General features: G+C 48.6%; 1 protein-coding gene across 2 annotated transcripts in view; it reads right to left on the bottom strand.

The window, feature by feature from the left end:
* The window catches only part of SLC13A3 (solute carrier family 13 member 3), a 76,193-nt gene that overhangs the window by 57,326 nt on the left and 980 nt on the right, over positions 1 to 17,887 (bottom strand). The gene's annotated exons all lie outside the window — the stretch shown is intronic.

Here is a 17,887-nt window from a genome sequence, read left to right as displayed (position 1 = left end):
CTCGATGGACATTTGTTAAATGAATGATTAAGTACTCTAAATCAGGCATCACAAACTCAAATGCAAGGGACAATTTAATGAACGAAGTGGGCTGGCATAAGAAATATCACCTTGTTTTCTCAAGTCTGATTTGCAATTCTGATAGTGTTGTGGGTACAGAAAACCATCCTTTTAGCAGGGAAAAAAATGCCCAAGTTTAATGATAAATTACAGCTGACACTGGGCTTTAGTGTCATGGGTACAATAGGGAGGAGTGGGGACTGTGGTGAAGTGGGGAACATAGGCCCCTTGGAAACAGCACCTGCTGCTCAGCTCCCGACTGTTGCCATGGGGAAACGTGGGGCCCATGATGCCAGATCTCCTGTTTTTACAAGAGAAGCTTGAAATTGTGCTTTTATGTGAAATCTCACCATTTTAAATGATTTGCCTATTAAAAGGAAAGTGTGTGCCAAAAAATACATCTGCAAAATGCATCAGACCCATGGTCACCACTTTATGACCTCTCGTCTAAGTGGTTTTAATTAGTGGAAAATCCCAGAAAAGTGCTCACACATACACAACTTGGAATCTAATGTGAAGTTGTTCACAGATTACTAGGAATCAGGATGCTCTGTGAAAAATCCCTGCTCTGTCTTAAAATCCCCATTTTTCAGGTACAGAAACTGAGGTCACAGGAGGAGTGATCTCTTCAGGACCACACAGAGCACAAGAGACGATCTCATGGCTCCCGGTCCAAATAGTGGATCAGGGGGTGGGGTCCAGTGAATCCATGATTTTACTCCAGTGCACAGCACGTCTGACCCACCTCTACCTCTGGGCCCCCTGTTTGGTGAACTCAGAGCAGCCACATGGACACAGGGAGAGTCAGTCTGCGTGTCTGCAGAATGGAATCTTCCTTTGATCCTTCAAGGGCAGATTAGGGTAGAAGGAGGGTAGAAGGCTAGAGTCACATGATCCCGAGACCCTGTTCCTTTGAATTTTAACTTCTGGAGTCCAGAGGTGGGGGAAAGTGTCTGATCTTGCAGGCTCACTTTCTGGGTCATCTCAAGAGTCAGCAGTCTGCCACTTTGCCACTTTGTTCTGTCCAGAGGCTCAGCTTCAGGAAGGGGAATCTTGCTGAGGTGGCCCAGGGTAGACGGAGTCGTGGCTCCAGGTGAAACATCTCTCACATCCCCAGCCTGTCGCCTCTGCCAGCAGAAGCTGGAGTGACTCAGCTAAAACCTCCAGGGGTGGACAAGCCCGAAGGAGACTGCAGCCCGAGAAGACAGGGGCCAGAAGCCAGAAGGCTGGTCCTCACTATGAAGGCTGATTGATCCCAGAGGCCAGGATTTGGCAGAACTTGATGTGGATGTGCTTGGGAGATGGCTGAAATGGAAAGTGGTCAGCTTTCTTTTTCAGAAGGGAAAAGAATGCCAAGGAAATCTCTAGAGCTGGGCTGTCCAAATAGGGTAGCTTCGGGCCACCTGTGGCTATGTAAGTTTGAATTAATTAAAGTTAAATGATATTTAGAATTCCAGTTTCTCGGTCACACGAGTCACATTTCAAGTGTCCCATAGCTATGTGAGACTAGTGTCTACCTTTCTCAATGGAGCAGATCTAGAACATCCCCATCACCACAGAAAGTTCTGTTGGACAGAGCTACTCTAGAGAATTCGGGACTGAGGGCCAGGAAGTCTGGGTGTAGTGGTTTGGCCACTGAATTCTTGTGTCAATTCAGTGAGTTCATTCATCTGCAAATTGGAAATAATAATTTTGCGATGTCTACGTCACAGAGGATCCCATTAGAATGAGTGCACGTGAAAGCATTTTGAAATATGTACTTGACAGGCAGACTATTTTAGGAGTGAGATTATGAATAAATGTGTTCATTACATGCTCTGCTTTTCCAAATTTCAACAATAAATATGTATTTTTTTAAAGTAGACGTTCCCTGAATACACAGTTAATATATCTGTAAAATTCTGGGGTTATGCTTTCTTTTTCTGAGAATTAGGAGATATTTCACTGTGCAGAAATTTGAGGCCAGCCTGATTTCTTCCCTCTTACAGCTCATCATATTTTTTACCTGGATAGCCATAAGATTTATTGGTTGAATCCTCAAGTTCATTCATGTTACCATGATATAGCTCAGTGTCGATGAGTATAAGTTTTTTTCTAGGAGACAGAAAATTTGCATATGTTTTAAGTTCGCTTGGTTTCAGAGACGTTTTCTACTATTAAAGATTCCAATATTGTTTTGTTTTACTTGTCTGATTTCTTTTTCTTTCTTCTTCAGCAATACCAATTATGCAGAAGTTGGATTTCCTTTGTCCCCCCTATTGATCATTTTGCTTTCATCCTTTCTTACTCTTTCTTTCCCACTTCATTTTGTTCAATCTTCTTTAGCCTGTGTAACATGTCCTTGATTATGTTTTTAATATTTTCCATTTTGCTGTTTCTAAAAGAGCTTTTATAATAGAGTGGCTTCACTTTTCTCCTCCCTCCACTTCCAGAAGACTGCTTTTTTCATCTCCGTCTACCTTTTATTATCTCTTCTTTTCCCCCTTTTTTTTTTTTTTTTTTTTTTTGCGGTATGAGGGCCTCTCACTGTTGTGGCCTCTCCCGTTGCGGAGCACAGGCTCCGGACGCGCAGGCTCAGCGGCCATGGCTCACGGGCCTAGCCGTTCCACGGCATGTGGGATCTTCCCGGACCGGGGCACAAACCCGTGTGCCCTGCATCGGCAGGCGGACTCTCAACCACTGCGCCACCAGGGGAGCCCTTCTTTGACCCTTTTAGTTCTCATCTTGAGATTTATTTTAGGAAGGCCATCATTTCTTTAATTTTTTGTGTATTTCACAGAGAAATGTCTGTTCAGTAGTTTCTCTTCATTACACAACTCTTCCAGTATTTATTCCTTGTCTACTATTCATTTGATGTTCCCTTTCTTCTTATTTCTCACACAGTCTTTTTGTAGGTCCCATGCTGGCTACTTATCACAGTTCTTTGTTAAAAGAAAGTGTCGGGAGAGGAGCTAGGAGGAAGCTGGGGCAGCAGGTGTCTATGCAGTAGCCCTGTGGATTATCTCAGAACCCTTTCTCACCACCACTGCCCTGAAATATATCTCTACTCTAAGCAATAGACTTAGTGTGGAGATTAAGTGTAAAGACCCAAGAATGTCACAGTTCTTCAGTATCTCCTTGAGTAGGTCTCTTCGACTTACTGAGAGAGAAAATTAGAACCCTTACAACCGTATGGTTGATCGTTATCCATCCTTCTCTCACCTGCCACTTCAACATCCTGCTTCTTACCAATGGTCTTCGAGCCTCTTCATCCAGTTCATCTGAACTCTGAACTGTCACATGCATTTCAGCGACTCTCCCTTCCCATGTGCATGCTTCAGGCTTTGCTGGGATTAGGAAGGGCTCATAGAGTTGAAAAATACTTCCAGAAAATTCTGCCTCCTGCCCAGGGGCTGCAGAAGCTCTTGGTTCCCTCCTGCAATTTGGTCCAAATCCCAGCACCATTGTCAGCTCTTCTTCACAAACCAAGGGTGGGATTGTGGTCTGCCCTTCTTTCATCAGAGATGGCAGTTTCTTCTCCATTTGTTGCTGTTTTCAGACTGCTTCAGAAAGGTGAATGGAATAGAAAAATCTGGACTCCACCAACTTAAACCAGAAGTGCCTTCCACCTAATAATTTTGTCATCAGAAAATACTATATCTCCTTTTGTTTATCTGTATTTTCTAATCTTCCTTCAATAAACACGCACTGTAGAAACAGTATGGGCTTTGGAATCAGACAATCCTGAGCTATAAACTCAATCCTTCCACACTCTAGCTGTGTGACCTAGTTATTTAACTGCCCTCACCCTCAGTCTCCCTGTGTGCTGTAGGCACATAATAATAGTACCTACCTCGGAGAGTGATTTATTTCATATAAAATAACCACTGACCCAGTGATGGACACGTGGGAATGCTCAACAAATATGACCTATTGTTACGTTGTAATAATTATTAAAAATCATATATTAATGTTACTTTATTCTTAATAATACAAGTTTAATTCCTTAAATGCTGAGCTTCAAATACATTGTTCTTAAATCTTTAAATAAATCCTAAAATATCAGAGCCAGAATGAACCTGAGATGACTTAATCTAGTGGTTCTCAATAGGGGATGATTTTGACCTCCAGGGGACAAAGGGACATTTTGGGGTGATTGGAGGGGATGATGCTAGTGGCATCTAGTGGGTAGAGGCAAGGGATGCTACTAAACATCCTACAGTGCCCCACAACGGAAAATCATTTGTTCCCAGTAGGATCAATGTCACCAGTGCTGAGGCTGAGAAACCCTGGTCTAATTTAACCCCTAATACAATGACTGCCCAGAGAAGGAAAGTGGCTTGCCTGAGGTCACACAGCAAGTCAGAAGTAAGGACTTGTTTTATCTTGTTTCATGGAAAGACCATTGCGCCCTGAGGTTTATCAGACAGCAGGAGTTGGGAGCTGGGCTGGGACCAGGGTGAGGCAGGTGCATGACCCTGACAGTGAGTCCCTCCTTAAACTTTGTTCCCAGGGTGCCTCGCCTGGCCCTCCCTAGTCCTGACCCTGGTTGGGAGCAAGAATTGGGCCAGGGGTCCCCTTAGTCCCTGACCAGCCTGATTCATGCCAACCCAATCCAGACATTTCTTACAGGAAGCTTTATAATCCCCCCACCAAAGAAATCCCAGCTTCTCAGGCTCAGCCAATCCATAACCACGGGGATTAAAGTCTGCAGGCAAAACACGCAGAGGTGACAGGGGAGAAAGAAGAAAGTGCCATGTCAGGCGGTTAATTTTTGAGCTGGGGAATGATTTCCAGGCAGACACACGGCAACTTTTCCCCCATTGCCCCTAAGTCTGCCCCCCTCACTCAGGAAAAGAAAGAAAGAGAAATGGTGTGTTCTCTGAGCCCAGGGCAGGAGCTGTCCGGAAACTGCATCCACCACCACCTTCCCTCCTGTGCCCCATCTCCCTGCTGGGTTGAGTTTTTGTCAAGGCACTGGGCTGTGACCAGGCTCTCAGCAGGCACTGGAGGCTCCATGCCAGGCCCTTCAGGGAGCAGGACCAGGGCCAGCTGCCCACAGTGGTGCCCTCCTGCTGCCCACTAGAGGCCCATTCCCCAGGAGTGTCCAGGGCCAGGGCTGTGGGAAGCCCTGAACATTGAACTCTAGAAAGGCCAAAGCCATGCCTTAAACCTCTCAGTATCCCCTCATCACCCCCAGCCCAAGGCTGGGCCTACACAGTGGTCAAAACCCCTGGGGCCACTCAGGGCTTGAAACACGGTGGCTCAGGCATCCATGACTGGTGTGAGTGGCCTTGGGCAGGCTCGGAGCTGTTTGCTCACAGATAACCCAGGAACGATGGCATCTCAGAGTCACAGTGGTACAGCACCTGGAAAATGACCAGTTCCCAAGAAGCTGGAGCTGTTGGGATCAGCAGAAAGAGCAGTGGACAGGGAGCTAGGAGACGGGGGCTGAAATCAGGACCTGATGCCAAGAAGCAGAGGAGCCTGAGTCACGAGCTTGGCTTTCAGTGCCAGAGTGCTTGGGCTTGAATCCTGCCTCTACCGCTTCCTAGAAAAGTGACTTAACTCTGTGCCTCAGTTTTCTCATCTGTAAAATGGGGATGATGATAATGATGGTAAGAATTTCAACCTCATAGAGTTATTGCTATGGGGACTGATTAAATCAAGTGAATGTAGGTTGAGTGCTGGGAGCAGAGTGCTGGTAGAGTAAGGAATATATATAAAATGTTACCTCCTACTGATGGAATCTGTTACTTTTGCACATTTCTTGCCCTCTTTATATCAGAAGTTTCATCTCAGTGATCCCTAAAGCACTTCCAGTCTGCCATGTGGGGATGAAGGCAATGATGCTAGGTAGATATTGACCCCAAAAGGAAAGGAGTTTGGAGCACACACAGCAGGCCCAGGCAAAGGACCCAGCAAGACGAGACAACCCAGGAGAAACCCTCTCCGCTGAGGCCAAGAGGCGCTGAGGCATGTGCCTCCACTTGCAAAAAGGGAGTTAAGTAAGGCCAGCTGAGGCTCTGGGTGCAAGGCCACTAGGAGTCACAGAGCTGCCGGTGCAAATCCTGGTCTACCACCTACAAGCTTCAAGCTGTGGAAGGACCGGTGGCCTTTCTGAGCCTCTGCGTCCTCATCCGTAAATCAGGATGCTTATTACGCCATCCTGAGAGAGCTGGGAAGGAGATCAAAGAGAACATGGATGGATGTGGCCGTTCTTTGGAAGCCCTGCAATGCTGGCAGCAGCTCTCTCCGTGGTCTCCCGAGCAGCTGTCCCTCATGGGCTCAGAACAGCAGCACTGTTATTCAAGGTGGCTGCCCACACTGAGCACTTACTATGTGCCAGGCACGGTTCGTGGATTCCCTCATTCAACTCTACCCACAGCCCCACGAGGCAGCTACGACCGCTGTTCCGTTTGGCTCAGAGAGCTTGAGTGACTGGCCCAAGTTCACACTGCCTCGGTGTGAATGACAGGTGAGAATAATAAAGCTACTGTTCATTGAGGGCTTACTATGACCAGGCGCCAAGCCCTGCCTGCATTAGCTCACCTGCTCGTCTCACAACCCTGTTTAGAAATGAGAAACTGGAGGCACACAGAGGTCCAGCAACTTCTTCATCCATGTGTGCATCTCTAGCAAAGGATGAAGCCGTGATTTCAGCATAGTGGTCCGAGCTCAGGGCAGTGGTCCTGATCCCCTGGGCCCTGGTCCTGGGCTCAGTGAGGAGAGTAACAGTAGTGATGGTAACAGCCAGCATTTACTGAGACTCACTATGTACAGGTGCTCAGCTAAGCCTTTTACACTTATTGTGACTTTTGCTCCTCCCACACTCTGGTAGTTTCTGGAAATGGAAGGACAGATATTCAACAGCAAAGCACTTTACAGGCCCTTTCCCATCCTCTCTGGATCTGTTCAGTCTTGAGGATAAGCCCGGCTGATCTTAGTGCCCACCTTCTGGAGGAGACAGGCATGGAGGGTTAAGACTGAAACTAGCCCAGGGTGACCCAGAGGGAAATAGTTGAGACAGCGCAGATGTCTAGTCTCTGATTTCCAGGCAGGGCTCCCTCCTACCTTCTCTTCTGAGAAAGCAGTTAGGAGCCACCTGTGTCTATCTGGGCTCAAGACTCAATGGGGGAAAGAGGAGAAAGTGGAGGGGGTGACTTGTCCCAGGAGACCTCTGAGGCAGCCACTCTATCCTCCTACCCTTTCCTCTGGAACGGACTGTGTTAGACCCCTGGACTTACTAGCAGGTGTTGTCACAAGGTAAAGTTCTTCGAGCCATTCATTAAAAGCGTTCCTGGAGCAGCTCACACCCCACTGCTGCCCAGGCCTCGCTAATCATTCATGAGCCAGACAGGCAGCTGGGGGCAGGGTGGCAGCTGCATGGGACCCTGGAGTCCCCAGGGGCCTGGCTCTACCAGAGGAGGACAGAACATGTTCTTCTGAAAAAGAGGCCAACTGACTGTGTGACCTTGAAGGGCAGCTTCTTCTTCTCTGTGGGCCTCAGTCTCCCCATCTGTGCAAAGGGCCCTTCAGTTCCCAACATGGGTGGCGGGTGTGCTTAAAGCCCGCTCTGGGCTTCTCCACCTCTCGCCGCTCCTGACAGCCTATCCCACACCTTTGGAGGCCTGGTGTGGGAAGGAAGACTTTCTCTGCTTGGAGTAAAATCCAGCCGGAAGGCATTATGGTGGGATCTGTCTTTAAATCCCATCTAAGATCTTCAACTTAGCTTCCCTATGTTCAGGGGTTCAGGGGTCAGTCTCCTGGAAGGGCTGTCACGAGGACCCAGGAAGACCATTTGATATTTCTTGAACACTCTCCATGCTCCCACCTCAGGACCTTTGACTTGCTGTCTCCTCGCCTGGAATGCTCTTCCTCTATATGCACTCAGGGCTCCTTCCTTCACCTCCTTCAAGTCTTTGCTCCAATGTCATCTCCCTCAGGTATTTGTTCAAATGTTCCCTTCTCGAAATCTTCCTGACTCTAAAATTGCACTTAGCTCCATTCCAAGCTCCCTGCCTTCTCTGATTTTATTCTCCACAGCACTTATCAACATCTGACATACTACAGATCTTACTTATCTGCTTGCTTTTGTTTGTTTGTTTTTAATGTTTACCCCTCTAAAATGTCAGCTCCTTAAGTATAAGGATTTGTGACTATTTGGTTCATTGCCATGTTCCTCTAGAATAGTAGCTGGCATGTAGTAGGTGCTCAATTAATACTTTTAAACTCAATGTAATAATCACTTATGGACAGTGTCTGGCACACAGGAAACACTAAAGAAATACTGTTTTGATTCCGTATTCATTCTGGACATACTTATTAAGCACCCTGTTTGCCTACTGCTAGGGGTACATTAGTGAACAAGATGGGCAGGATCCCTAATTGTACTTTACTATTTGCAGGGTACTTCACTGTTTACAAAGTGATTGGTTTCCCTGGCTCCTCCCCACAGCCCCAAGAGGCAAGCGGGTGCATGAGACAGATGAGGAAACTAAGGCTGGCAAGGGAAGTGTCTTGCTTCCCCCCACAGATCAAGTTCTTGGCAGGGATCCATCCTGGATCATCTGAGGCTGCATCCTGTGTGCCCACCACTTAGCCTAACTTCTCCTGGGCACTGAGGTCTTCCCTGCCCCCGACATTTTCAATTCTCTACCATTTACCATCATCCCATCTCCACTCTGGTCCAGCTGGCCCTGCCCCAGGCATCCTGGGAGCTGATGCAGTGGGGGATGGGAAAGCTGATCCCTGCTGTTAAGGCCTGACCTGTGGAGTTTCCAAGCCATTCTTGACAATGACCCTCCACTGCCCACAATCCCTCACTTCTTAGGCCTTTGGGGCTCTGGGCTTCAGGGCAAGAATAAGAATGGCAAGGGAGGGCTTCCCTGGTGGCGCAGTAATTGGAAACCCGCCTGCCAATGCAGGGCACACAGGTTCGAGCCCTGGTCCAGGAAGATCCCACATGCCACGGAGCAACTAAGCCCGTGCGCCACAACTACTGAGCCTGTGCTCTAGAGCCCATGAGCCACAACTACTGAGCTCACGTGCCACAACTACTGAAGCCCGTGCGCCTAGAGCCCGTGCTCCACAACAAAGAGAAGCCACCGCAAAGAGAAGCCTGTGCACTGCAATGAAGAGTAGCCCCCACTCACCACAACTAGAGAAAGCCCGCGTGCAGCAACGAAGACTCAATGCAGCCAAAAATTAAATAAATAAATTAAAAAAAAAAAAGAGTGGAAAGGGAACTTTCACTGGGATTTTTCTCTGAATAAGCACTATCTCATTTAATCTTCCCAGCAGCTCCTAGGAGATGAGCTTTACTCCATATACAGTGGAGGAAATGGAGGCTCAGAAAACCCAAGAACCTACACAGAGAGTAAAGGGAAGAAGCCAGTAGGATGCAGAAGGTCTCATCCCCTATAAAGCACTTCCACGGGCTCCACGGGCACAGTTGTAATGCAGATAACAATACTACTGCTGCCAACCATAGTAACAACAGACACTTACCTAGTACCTCTGTGATCAGGAGCAGCCCAGAGTATTTTAGGTATCTGAGCCAATCTTCACAACACCCCTCCGAGGTAGGTCCCATTAGTGCACCTCATTCCACAGAGGAGGAAAATGAGGCACAGAGAGGCTAAGTAACTTGCCCAAGGTCACACAGCCAGGAAGTGGGGGAGCTGTCCTGGAGTCCAGGAAATCTGGTGCTAGAGTTCATACTCTCATGATGTTGCCCCCTCCCCCTCAGAAAGTGATTCTGGGGGACAAACCAGCCCAGTGATTCTGGGCAGACCCCTTGTCCAGAGGAGGAAAGCCAAGGTCTGAAGGAGGTCCAGATCCCGCAGAAGATCAGGAGCAGGAAAGGAAGCCAGGCCTCCCAGGTAGATGGCCAGTTTAGTGGAGGTAGGAAGAGCCTCTCAGGACAGCCTCAGTTTCCCCAACGAGAGGTGGGAGCTGGGTCGTGGGCAGGGCCCTGCATCAGGCCTCTGCCAGCTCCCCCAGGCCTGGAGACCCCACATTCTAGTCCCAGATGTCGGCACAGCAGACCACGTTCCCAGGACTCATGTCTCAGGAAACTGCCTACACTTCTGTTTTTTGGACTCTGTGCTGTAAAATGCCCTGCTCGGGCACCAGGAGAAGTTTTGCTGAGTCCCAGTCCTTTCCAGAGAAATCCAAGGGGGCTCCAGACAGGGGCAGGAAATGGCTAAAAGGAGCAGGAAGACTTTTCCTTCCTTTTCCCACTCTCCAGGCCTCCCAAGCCAGCCAGCAAAGTGGATTGTCATGAGAGTAAGGTGCAAGCGGCATGTGAAATCGAGGGGACAATCCGGGCTGTGGGTGGCAGCAAACAAGGGCCTCTCTTGTTATTTCTCCCTACCAAGGGAAAGGAGGCTGTTCCCGCCCGCTGACAGCCCAGAGGGCAGAGGGAACGGGTCAGCTCCATGCAGCAGAGCCCAGAACGGGGCTGGAGGGCCAGGGGGTGTTTTGTCTTGCCTGGAACGCCCTCCATTTCCAAATCCCCTCCACCCTGGGAGGCCTTCTGTGGCCAGGCTGTGTGTCCACAGACAAGCACTTCCCCTCTCTGGGACACAGTGTCCCTGACAGAAAATTGGACTTGACTGTGCCTGCCTCACAGCCTGCTGGGGGATGAAACAAACTAACGCATTGAAGGCAGAGGTTCTCAACCTCAGCACCACTAACATTTGCGGCCCGAGAATTCTTTGTTGTGGGGACCGTCCTGTGTACTGTAGGATGTTTAGCAGCGTCCCTAGATGCCGGTAGCAGCTCCTTCCAGCTGAGACCATCAAAAATGTCTCCAGGCACTACCAAATGTCTCCTGGGGAGCAAAATGCTTAAGAACCCTGATTTAAAGGATTTCCCAGAGCCCAGGACACAGGCACTGATTTATCCATGAAGGCAGGCAACATCTGTTGAGCCCTTTACAAGCATCATTAATTATTATCATACCCATTCACAGATGAGGAAACTGAGCACAGAGAAGTTAAGTAACTGGCCCAAGGTCACACAGCATATTAAAAAGCCAGGATTTGAACCCAAGCACCCAAATCCAAGCTCCTACCTATCATGTTTGACCAGCCACATTAGTTCCTATCTTCAGGTCCCTCTGAGACCTCCAAACTCCCACCCCAGTGTCAGAATGACAGGTCTCTCCTCTGGGAAGCCTTTCTTAATGTCCCCCACCGCACCCAGCACAATCACTCCTTTCCCTGTTGCCTCCACTGAACCATGAAGGAGTGTGGGCTTTCAACAAGGCAGGCGTAGGCTCGACTGGCAGCCTCACTACTCATTCAATGGCCGTGAGGTGGCAGGTGACTTCACCTCTCTGAGCCTCAGCCTTCTCATTTGTAAACTGGGTCCCTCACCCTTGTGTCACACAGCAACTAAAAGCACAGACTCTGGGGCTTGAATGCCAGAGTCGGAATCCCAGCTCTGCCACATCCAAAACGTGGGAGCTTCGGCAAGTGACTGAACCATTCTGTGACTCGGTTTCCTCATCGATGAATGTGGATAATAGCAGCACCTGCGCCAGAGCCAGGGCGAGCATAAATGAGCTAGCAAACATATCTTGAGTGCTTTGAACCGTGCCTGGCACTTCATAAATGCTAGAGAGGTGTTGACTATGGCTCTTAGGAGGCCTCTTGGGGGACAGAGGAGAGAGTATGAATAAGGCATGTGGCCCAGGACATCAACAAACTTGAATTCACTTCCTGAGCCTCCCAGGGACCAGCACATTCCTGTAAGAGAGCTTAATACAGCTGAAATCAAATCCCTCTCTCAGCCCAGACTGAGAGAGGACCCCACAGGAGAGTAGAGCAAAAGGAACTGGGCAGGGGGACCACTGGGCTGGCCAGGAGGGGCATGCTGGCCTCACCAGACCTTTTCCAATGTCTTCATCGGACTGGGGATCACTGTTCTGTCCTGTGTATCAGTCCTCCTGCCTTCCTCCAGCCCCCACCCAGCACAGGCTCCATCCCATTGGCTGCCCCTCCCCCTATGAATTTCAGGGACAAGTATATAGAGCTGAGAGCCTGGTACCCCTATTTTGCAGATAATAGAAAGAGCCGCAATTCTTTATCAAGTACCTACTATGTCAGGCACTGTCAAGTCTTCCAAGCAGGTGGGTTTCATTATGCCCATTTCTGAGATGAGGAAACGGAGGCTTGCCAGAGATGGCGTGGCCTTGTGTATCTCTCTCGTCCCTAGTGCATCTCCGCTGGAGAGAGCAGTTTGGGCACACCTGTGTCACTTGTTCCAGGCCCTGGCCAGGTCCAGCCTAGCCAGGATGCTGACTTTGTGTCTTCAAGGTCTGAGGGTGTCTGAAATCCTGCTCATCAGTCCAGAGGGCATTGTCCTGCCGAGTTAGGTCAGGAAACACAATCTTGCTCCCCGCCGCATCACCAGGAATCGCACTGGCCTGTTTACACACCTGGCAGGAGCTCCGGGAAAGTGGAAAGTTGGCTGGACCTCAGAGGAGCGTTTCCAAGGCCAAGGGGTCTGTGTGGGCAACGGGTGAAACCTGGCAGGAGAGCATGGATGGGGAACAGATGAGGGTTCTGGGACCACCTGGCTGGGAGGGGCTGGGAAAGTCCCTCCATGTGCCCTCTGGGCCTCAGTCTTCCCAACTGAAAAACGAAAGGGCTGGAGACACCGATTCCAGCTCAAATCTTCCACAAATGAGTAGCAGTCTGCGGTTTTGGAAAGTGCATGTCTTCTGAAATCAGAGATACCTGAGTTCAAATGCAAATTCATTCATTCACTTGTTTACCGAGTACCTACTATGTGTGAGACACTGTCCTAGGCACTGGGGATGCTGCAGGGAACAAGACAGACACGGGTCTTGCCCTTACATCACTCACAGCCTAGTGGTGGAGGCAGACAGTGAACAGATTATGAACACTTCAGATTGGGATGAATGCCATGAAAGAAAAAAAATAGGAAGCTGTTTTAGAGAGTGCTTTGTACGGTGAGGAGAGTAAGTGTTCTTGAGAAAAGGTAATCAAGGAGGACTCCTTGGAGGAGGTGCCTTTGGAGCTAAGACCCAAATGACCAGACAGATCCAGCTGTGGAAGATCAGGGGCAAGAGCATCCCAGGCAGAGAACAGCAAATGCAAAGGCCCTGAGGCAGCAACAAGCTTGGCAGGTTTAAAGAACCAAAAGAAAGCCTATGAGGTTGGACCATAGTGAGAGAAGAGGAGTATGGGAGATTGTAACAACCATGTTTGCAAGTTTCTGAATTTGATGCTCTGGCATCTTGGGACCTTGCTAAACCTGGAGTGTCTGCCTCTCCCAGGGCTAGCTAATTCCTAGAGATAGTAAACAACTCACCTGTGCATCAGTTTTTCAAATGTAAACCAGCCAATCCAGAGCCCATACCCCCAACCACCTCCTTTATTGGGCTCTCTCACTCCAGGCCACGATTCGCCTGCTGTAATCATCCAGGGCCAGCGACCAAACAACTAGGGACAGTCTCTATGTCCCAGAGCCCACTGAAATTATTTGAACTAGCCAGTCCTAAGTCTGCTTACTCTGACTTGTCCGTTCCTTAAACACATAATATATTGGCAGATAGTGATGAAGACCATGAAGTAAGATAAGGCAGAGAAGAAAGTGTAAAGGATTTTTTGTATTCTATGTTAGATAGGGTGGCCAGGGAAGGCCTTTGAGGAGGTTCATCTTTGAACTAAGATGAATGAAGTGAGGAAGAAAGACTTGCAGACACCTGGGGGGAAGAGCAGTTCAGACAGAGGGAACAGTAAGTGCAAAGGCCCTGGGGTGAGAGCAATCTTGGGATATTTAAGGAACACCAAGAAGGCCAGTGTGGCTGGTGCAGAGGGAGAGAGGGGGCCTGAGCTTCTAGTAAGTAATCAATAAATATTAGCTGTTCCTATCCTTTCTTGAGGGCTTACTATAATCTGAACGGAAATAAGGGAGCTTGACCTCTGCTTCCCCGCATCCCTAATCTAAAAGTTAGGCTTCAGAGATTAATTGAAATGTCGATAGAATAAAACAGTGATGACTGGGAGCCTGAGATGGGGGAATCACTGGACAAGAAGAGGGAGATGGAGGCACTCACCCCCGCCCTGCCACTCACAGCTCACTGTGAGGCTTCAGGCAACTTCCTTCCTTCTCTGGGCCTCACTTTCCTCATCTGTAAAAATGGGGATAATCATTATTCCCACTTCTTAAGGCTGATGTGAAGAGTAAATGAACTAAAATGTGAAAGGCATGTAAAACAGTGTGGGGCAAATAGAAAAAATTTTTATCAACTATTAGTATTATAAACTCCCACCACGTTTGACACGGCACTGGACAATTTCTGTATCTTCTCTTAATTAAGTCCCATAGCAGCCCTATGGGAAGCACGTGAGTTCTCCCCACTTCACAAGTGAGGAAACCGAGGGTCAGAAATGTGAAATCTCCAACGCAAGCTCCCTGACTCACAGTTTCAGAACCAAGACCCAAACCCAGGTCTTCCCAGCTCCAAGGCCCATGCTATTTTGATCATCTTACTTCTGAGTCTCAGTTTCCTCATCTGCAAAATAGGAGAGTTAAAACATATCTAGAGTGTTGAATAAACAAGTAAGAAGTTACGGTGCAAGTATAATATACGATTTCATTGGGCCCAAATAATAACCAGGGAGGAAGGTGATGTTATGGGCATGGTATCAATGAAGAAACTGAGGCCCAGAGAAGCCAAATGACTTGCTCAAGGTCACAGAGCAATGATGTGGAATGAGAATCCAGTTCTGATTCCAAAGACTCAAAACTGGGAATGAAATAACCATTTTCCTGGTCACCCACCTGAATTTCCCCCACCCAAGAATTAAGCATATGCAAAAAAAAGTGGGCCTCTGACTTCACAGATGTACTACTGCCCCAGAACAAGTGTGCTGCTAGCCAGACTTGATGCCTTTGTGCAAACTGGGAAAAGGGGCTCTTCCTCAGGTGGATCCAGCACTGCACCAGAGTACACAGCTTGGCATGTGGAGTGCAGGTTGGTTCTGTCTCATTTTGCCTCCTCAGGTCTCCTTGTGCAGTGCACAGCCTGTAGAACACTCTGCAGCCGTCCTGCCCAGAGCACCCCCTCCCCCAAACTCCTCCTGCTCAAAGCATCCTTAGAAAGAGTCACCTATGAGTACCCACTGTAAGAACGCATCTTGGCCAGATGGCCAGTCCAGCTAAATTTGCTTTCAGTGGGCGTAGGAAGGGAAAGGAGGCAAGATTTCTCTGCAAACACAAGGGACTGGTGCAGATCTCGTCTGTCCCCTCTAGCTGCCCAAGGCCGGTCCTCTAATATCCACCTCCCAAGATGCCCATTCTTGGAAAACTTTGAGGTGGTCCCTCCGGCAGTGTCCTGACTTCCTTAGTCTCTGGCACTCTTTGTGGCAAGAGCCATGATCCCCAGTGGCCCTGGAAATTGCAGCCACTGCATTCCAGAAGGGCATCCCACTCCTTTTCACCCCTGCTGACAGGGTTCCAAGCCAGGAGGACATAATATAAGAATTGTTCCCATCCCCTGCCATCCCCACCCCTTGGCTCTACCCTTCAGATTAACCCCAGCCTCCCTGCAGCCTCCCTCACCAGTCGCCAGGGGACAGGTGTATGAGAACCAACCCTTTCGATCACACAGACTTCTAGAACATCAGAGCAGCAATGGCCTGTAGACCTTATCAAGCTGGAAAAACAGAACCCAGCAAGGGGCAAACGATCAGTGCCAAGGATCTCAAACTTCTTTCCCAATACCTACAATTTTGCAAAAGTTTTTGGGAACCCAGGTGTACCCTATGACCGGCATTGGTGGCTCCAGAGTTTCCAGGTGAGAGCGGCTTAGAAGCAGCAATCTGATGTTGGGGGTGGGGTAGACACGGAGGACACTTGCCTTGAAGCTTCATTTGCACAGAAAGCACAATGTTTTTTTAGACTGCCAGCCTTTGTTTGGGGAGGTTATCACGGGATTAAAACTGGTTACGATTACAGGAATTGTTTTGAAACTATGTGTGCAGAGCACACCCACTCTGTTTGCTTTAAATGTATGTCACAGATCAATAAAAACAGCACTTTTCTCTGTTCATTATTCTCTAAGGATGCTTTTATTCACATTGTACATTAAGAGACATGTCAGTTATTAATATCCAAGGATATAATAATAATATAATATGATAAATACATGCATATTACATGGAGGAGGGGGCTTTGAGTGTGCCGACAGAGATTTTGAGGGAGGCTAATAAGATCTCCCAAGAAGTCAGACCTGCCTCCTGGGAGGAGGCCCTGGCTTATCAGCCACTTTAAAAGGTAGTGACATCTAGGGCCACACCAAGAGTACCCACCAGGGATCTGTAGGGAAACAGGAGAGGTTCTTAGTCAATTATAACGAAAGAAAGAGTATAAAATGCAGCTGTTAGAAGTACAGACACTGCATTCTGGCTTTGTACTGGCTGTGTGGCCTTGGGCAAGTCACCTAACCCTGCTGAGCTTCCATTTCCTCACCTGTACTATAGGGATGCTAACAGCAGCTGCCTCCCTGATTATGTGGACATTATATAGGACAATGCCTGAGAGACTCTTAGCATGGAGCCTGGCACATAAGAAGAGTGAAGCACTCAATGAAACACTTTATTAGGCTCACCACCATCGCAGAGGGTCAGGCACTCGCTGTTACACGTGCACACTGGGGACCACGTGGAAGTGGATTCTCTGTGAACCTAATGAAGTTTAAGCTTCAGAGCCACTCCCAAACCCTGTACTGAATTTTGTATCTGTAAATCTGTAAGCTTTTTCTTAAAGAGAGCCCCTTAAATAGTACATGCTTCAGGCCCCGTAACACTTGGACCTGCCCCTGGGTTCACAAATCTTGCTAGAGGGCAGAGCGGAGAGAAGCTTTCAGAACACCCTGCTGAGGAGAGAGACTCAGAGAAAGTGTGTTTCATCACTTCTTCCCCAGAGCTCTGCCTGGGACCTCCCAGACCCATCTAGCCTTCCACCGGTGATGCTTCACAAAGCAAGGCAACTTCCTTACTCAGCCCCTCACATCAAATCTCAGAAGCTAGCATGGAGATCCGCTCCATTTTATAGACAAAGAAAGGGAGACCCAAAGAAGAAAGGAGATTGGTCCAAGGTCCTGAAGTCAGCGAGTGGTCCGGGGTGGGCTAGTTTTTGAATAAGCAACCTAATCCTTACACCAGGATTTATTGTTTTTCTCTTGCATGTCAAGAAAGTCTAATTGCTTGGATAATTCCACACCAAAGAACTTGCCCTGGATCTCCTGACACCGTCTCCTTCGTATAACTTCCTCACCCCCTGGGCCCAAGGAGGGCTCCTTCCTCCAGGCCTCCCTCTCTGAACACCTCTCCCAGCTCCCCTAGTCTCTGCTGGTGGTGCTGGGTAATCCGCCACTAAGTTACACACTCTCTTTACTTTTACTTCTATGAACATTTACTATCTCACTGAGGGATAGTGAAACAACTTCCTGGAGGTAGAAGCCTTGTCTAATGAGCCTAGTGCCCTCCCATGATGCTGCAAATGGGCTGAGCAGAGGTGAGGGACCCAACAGGGACCTGCAGTACCATCTCCTTCCAGCTCCCATTGGTGGTGACTTTTATCATGACACTCCTGGCCTCAATCTGCAGCCTTTGATCTTCTAGGGATTACTTTCTTTGAGAGTCTAGAAACAGGTCATGTTCTGGATTCTGATAAGCCAGGGATTGAATCCCACTCAGCTGTTTGCTGTGTGACTGTGAGCAAGTCACTTCTCTCCGAGCCTCAGTTTTCTCCTCTGGAAAATGGGGCAAATGATCCTCCCCCTCTGAGGGGCACTTTCAGTCTG

This window comes from Neophocaena asiaeorientalis, unplaced genomic scaffold, assembly GCF_003031525.2.
Source record: "Neophocaena asiaeorientalis asiaeorientalis breed wild unplaced genomic scaffold, Neophocaena_asiaeorientalis_V1.1 scaffold132, whole genome shotgun sequence".
Classification (NCBI taxonomy): Eukaryota; Metazoa; Chordata; class Mammalia; order Artiodactyla; family Phocoenidae; genus Neophocaena; species Neophocaena asiaeorientalis.
Note: the sequence above shows the minus strand (reverse complement) of the source record. Positions and strands in the feature narration are given on the sequence as shown.